Source organism: Alligator sinensis, unplaced genomic scaffold (genome assembly GCF_000455745.1).
Source record: "Alligator sinensis unplaced genomic scaffold, ASM45574v1 scaffold68_1, whole genome shotgun sequence".
Lineage (NCBI taxonomy): Eukaryota > Metazoa > Chordata > Crocodylia > Alligatoridae > Alligator > Alligator sinensis.
In genome coordinates, this window is record NW_005842728.1 from 87,782 (window position 1) to 93,684 (window position 5,903).

General features: G+C 35.6%; 1 protein-coding gene across 1 annotated transcript in view; it reads left to right on the plus strand.

Moving 5' to 3' along the window:
* Window positions 1-5,903, plus strand: part of GALC (galactosylceramidase) — a 56,124-nt gene that overhangs the window by 16,011 nt on the left and 34,210 nt on the right. The gene's annotated exons all lie outside the window — the stretch shown is intronic.

Consider the following 5,903-nt stretch of genomic DNA (forward strand, 5'->3'; position numbering starts at 1 on the left):
CCTCCCCCCTATTCTTTATATAGAAGAAAATCAGGCTTTAATTCCAGTGTGTTTCGTACAGGCTCATTGAATCAAGATATTTTTTCATATAAATTATTTTAGTAGATTATATTAAATTTATACCTTGACATATGCTGCATTCAATTCAAATTTCATTCTAAAATGACTTATTTTTAAAAAGGAAAGCTTATTTGAAGTGGATTTTTTCATTTTAATTAAAAAAAAAAAAAACAACAAAAAAACCCCCAAAAAACAAAAAACTGATTGGCTTTTATCTGCCCTGGTTCTAAAGTTGGATTGGGCAGCCTTAACTGCCTCCCGTTTAAGTTAACACATGGAACTCTTATCCCTAATGGAAAATTTGATAGATGCTATTGGGGTCCTTCACTTCGATTGTATTTCTGCCTTCCTCCATGCCTCTGGCTGAAGGGCCTATAGTTTAATAGACACATGGCACTGTTAAAAAAATCTGGCTGCTAATTGGTACTAATCTGGCAGTTCAGTAGAACATTTTCCACTAGGAATGAAAATATTTGTTTCTTATTTCCATAGAACTTAAAAACTCCTGTTATGTGTTTGATTAGATTCTTAGTAGAGTACAGGCCATGTGTCTCTTTCTGTTTGTATTGGTTGAACTGGAAGTTTCTGTGTAAACTTCCAGATTTTTCAGAGTCAAACTTCCCCCACCCCCAATAATTGGTAATTAAAGCAAATGACTTACTCTGTTCTTGACATGGTAATTCCAAACCAAGAAATTGCACTACTGACAGAAGATGGGCACTGAGGCATCTAAGATTTGAGTAGAAATTTTAAGTTTAGGAGTCTCTTGCATTATAATTCTACTCTTTTTGTTGCTCCATATTAATCCATATGAAATAAAATTTTAAAAAGAATTATTTTTAATCCTGGATTACTTCTGTTTATGAAATTCAAAAGGGATTGGATCCCAAATTACATTACTCTGTTTTAGTTATTGAATAATCTAAGCATTGCTTGCCAGTTTGCAGAATTACATTGGAATTGAGGCAGGCCATTAGTTCTGGTGCTAATTCAGTGCTTTCTAAATTCACTTGTAGAAATGAACCATTGATCAGATAAAGTAATATGGGAAACAGTGTTTGGGATTCCTTTGATATTATTATTTTCCCCCCTTCCCCCTCCACATCACTTTAATACTGTCTGGAAAAAGTTGTCTGTGTTTCAAATCAGCACTCTTTCTTTCAGCACATCTATGTTCACTTGATCATTACATGGAAAATTTCCTTTTCCACTAATGTCTATCCTTTAGCTGTCATAATGACTTTGATTCTGAAGAAAGAATTTAGACTTCAGCAGTTAAGGGCTCTATTCAGTAATACATGCTTGCCATCTCTGAGGTGGTTTGACTGGCAATTTGAATGGACTTCCATTTATTTGGATATCCCTGTGTTTTGCAATGTGTGAGTTCAGAGTGAACTGAAAGTCTTTTATTTAAATGAGCCTGAGCTTGCGCACACTAACAAGAGAAACCTGTTTAAGCTGCCTCTCAAATATAGAAACTAGCTACTTTTTCATGAATCGCAGTTAGCAAGGAATTTTCTGTCTGTGCTATGGAAAACTAAGGAGGTACCTTTGGATTCAGTTTATAAGCCAGGTTAAAAAGGGAGCTGAGTTGAATTTGGGTAGTTATGTGCTTATTTTGAAGAGGACAACCCATGCAAACCCACCTGTTTGGATCTCTGGGTCCATAGGTACCACAGTTTTCGCCAGGCTGTTTATTTAGGCACCCATTCTTCTGATATAATACCGGATGGTACTATTTCTGGCCATCTAAGGTGAGCAACTTGGTATTGCATATTGCAGTGTCCTGCTTAAGCCCCATTTTGGATATGTGCATAATAATATTCCTTGAGACCATCTCTTAGCTTAGCTCTATCCACTTTTAATGATAATATATGCTATGCTAGAAATAAAGGCATATAACAGAAAATAAAGCTGGTACCTGACAGCCAACAGTGGATTTTCAATTTGTTCCCTTTTTGGTGATTGATTGGAAGGACAATTTGAATTTAGACCATCCTAGAGAGGCATTTCTAAGCAGAACAGCTTTTAAATTTAATTACAGTATAATATTGTCCTCATTCTAAAGGTATTGTACATGCAGTTTGAAGGAAGTGCAAACTCCTGTTTGCTCATGGACCGAGTCCTGCATACTACTATCTTGGGGCTTTTTCATCCTCTTCAAAGAGGCTTACTTTGAATCATTGACCTGGAAGAAGAATGAGGGCAAACAGTGATGGTGATATTAACGTTATATTCTTAAACTATCATTTAAAATGGAAAACTAATGAGCTTTTGAGTCAGGATTAGGCGTCTCAATAAGTTACCAAACTCCCAGAACTATGTTTGTGTTTATTCAAAAAAAAAAAAAAAAAAAAAAAAAAAAAAAGTTCTTAATGTTAATTAAATTGCTATACTAATTATCCGTAATGTCTCCTGATTGTGTTCATTTGGTTGATTAAATAATTTCTGTTCAACTTGTTCACTGTTTATTCTCTCCCCTTGTACTATGTGGTGATGTACCTGTTTGCCAAAGCACATAATAGTGCTATTTGCAGTCAGCCATTACAAAAATACTTATTCATGAATGTTCATTGTTATCGCTGGTATCTGCCACTTGTAATAAGAGAACTTGCACGTTTATTAGAGTAAGTGTTAACATTTTTGTGATCCTGCTAAATACGTTTCAGAAGGCAAAAATGGTAGTGGTACGCCCTCCTACCTTAGGCCATGTACTATGCTAATTGAAGCACTCTGGGCACTTCTACACAAGACATTAAATGTGTAGTAGACTAGTTCTACTGTTCATTAATGCATCATAGCAAAAGCCATGCTAATACTCAGTAGAATTAGTCTGCTGCTCACTTAGCCCCACCAGGAGATTGTGCCCTGGCACTACTGTGCAGTACTGTTATTACAGGTACTTAATGTGCTATAGTAACAGCACATTTAATGCATGTGTAGATGTGTCCAATAAGTGCCTTTTGAAGTGCTTCAAGCAGCAAGGATGCAGATCTTCAGCAGTGAAGAATTGTTTAAAAATGATCTGTGACAGAAGAGGAACATCTTTGAAGTGCTTCATTTCCTGAAAGTCTATACTGTCCAGTGGTCTTCTAAAATGCTCTGTTCCCAACCCATTCCCTTATTGGGGTGGAGTGGGGGTGTGTGATAGGACAGGATGGATGATCAGTGAGAATTAGCCTGAGCATTTAGCTGTTCTTGGGAATGGCTGGAGGCTACCATCTTGACATGTAGCATCTTGCAAACCTCCAATGCTAGAAGTGGAACCTCTGTACTAATTGTAAGAGAAGTTTCCTAGCACTTTTTCTAACCCCAGAAGCATGTGAGAAATGCATTTAAACTTACAATATTATACATGGAGCAATTATCTGAAGTCGGTGTTCCTTCTGCTCTCTGCATAGTTACAAAAGAAGTTTGGCTTTATATGTGGTAAAGAGTTTGTTTGGTTTTGTTTTTTTTTTTTTTAAAGCATCCTATACCATTATTAAAATGTTTGTGGGTGTCTGTGTAACCTATGTCATATTCATGATACAGTGGTCTGGTACAGTGTAAACACTTGTTTGACTGAGGTTAGAGCAACATGTCTAATGCCATTGTAGTATTGGCAAATATGAATAATACTATTTTACTAGAGTCAGGTTGATAAAATCCTCTGTATTACTATGCTCATGTATTCAAAACTTTTTTATGAGTGGGGAAGTGGTTTATTTGTTCTTTGTTAAGGCATATGCTTGGTTTAAAAAAAAAAAAAAGTCCTGATTTGAAAAACAATGTTTTGATTTTGAAGAAGCCTAAATTCCTGGCATAAAATTTCTTGAATTAAAATGCTAAATGTGTGTACCTCCCCTCTTTCCCCCCCCACTCCATTTTTAAAAAGTTTCTATCCTTAGGAAAAATTTAAATTTTACAATCTAATTTTTTATATAGATACTTGGATTCCTTTTTGAGAACTACGTTGTCAGTACACACAACCTACAGGAAAAGTTTTTATTTTATATAAATATAGTCTTAGAACAATGTGTATAAAACCCTCGTGAATAAAATATGATTTTACCCTTTGAAAATATGTAATTGAAAATAACTAGTCACCTTGGTACCATTCTTAAGCCTGTGAGAAACCGGTGACTAGAAAGACGTTTTGATATTTTTTTTTTTATGGCAGAACACCTGACTCTTCATTCCTCGTTAAGACGGAAAATAAACACATTTTACCCACTCGCTTTTGTATTTTTGCCTATTATAACACTGGATAGGGATTGGTGCCTTAGGTGTTAATATCCTGTGTGTCTGAAACTTCAAAAAAGTAGGTATGAGGCTGAGCATTTTGATGTAGAACTATTTGGTGTTTAGAACTATTTGATGGTTTTTAGAATATGAAGTGAATTGGTTAATGACACTTTATTAATTCCGTAGAAAAGGAAAAGCCAGATTGTTAGGAAGGTTAACTTTGGTATTACGAGCAGGAAGTTATTCACTAGCTTGGTGCTTCTCAACCAGGCAGCCGTGGCACTCTGGGGTGCTTTGAGAAACTTGCCTGACACCCTGCAGTACACCTGAAATGTTAGCACTGTTAGGTGTGCAAACATGATTTAACCCTGGGATTTAAAATAAGAATGCATAGTGTTAAGAACTTTCTGACCTGTTGGGGTCTTTCTGAGTGTTTTGCAATAGAATAATTGCTCTACTGTTTTTCTGTAGTCAAAAAAAACAAGTGAAAATATTTTCCAAGGTGTGCCTTGAGTCTAAAAAAGGTGAAGGACTACTGCTATAGCAATATGCTTCTGTCTTTTGAAGAAGGCAACTTGTTCTGGAAGGCAAATTTCATTTTGAAATAAAAGTTTTTAAAAACTTTCCTGAAAGATGGAAACAAAAGATGGAAATCTTTGCTTTTGTTCCCTTCTCCGTCAGGAGAGGAAAATCACACAAACATCAAATAGATATATTTAACCAAAGTAACTTTTTAAACAAAAAACAATTTTTGATGAAAATATGCCAAAATATTTTGGTCTTCTCTCATTCCAACTGCTGCATGATTTGCTTTTCTTGCTGTTGCACTCTTGATATTTTTTTTTTTTTTTTTTTTATACTTTAGATCTAGTTTCCTGGCAGTTGCTAGCATTCTGAGATCTTGGACCACTTTATACTTTGTTTTAATATGAAGTCTCCCCCCCCCCCCCCCAAAAAAAAATGTTGCAGTTTATTCTTGGTAAGGAGGAAGAAGCAGAAATTCCTGTTACTACAATTCCACTTTATTTACACCTCAAATTACCTCAAGATTATTAGAAGAGAATACTTCACTAATTCTTCTAAACTAATTTTCTGATGACCAGATGAAGTATTCATCTAAAATAGATATGTTTGCAAACCTATGATGCAGCCACTCCAGTGTACATGAGAGAGGAGGGTGGTAGTTCATGGTCCTAAGCCATCTTTATGCTTCTGAGTCTAATCCACACTTTCATTTAGGGAACCAGAGTGAGGCTGTGCAGGTTTTGATCTATGGCAATAGAGCCACCCTCTCATGCCACTCCAGACAGGGTCCTTGGTTTCATTATTTATAGCTTAGCTAAAGTTTTTAGGAGAAATGAAGAACTCAATCCTTTGGCAAAAGTATGTGAAGGTTTGGAAGATATTTGAATGGTTTGCTAATGTTTTAAGGTTTGCAAACACCAAGGAGCACCTACATAAAGAATCCTTCACTTGCAACAAGTTAAGTGATTGGGAATAAATCTAGGAAGATGGAGAGAAATACTAATTGATAAGTCTTCTCTTTGGAATAGTTTATTGAAGGAACTTCTCAGAATCCTGATTCCTTAGGACATGAACAAAACACTAGTAAACAG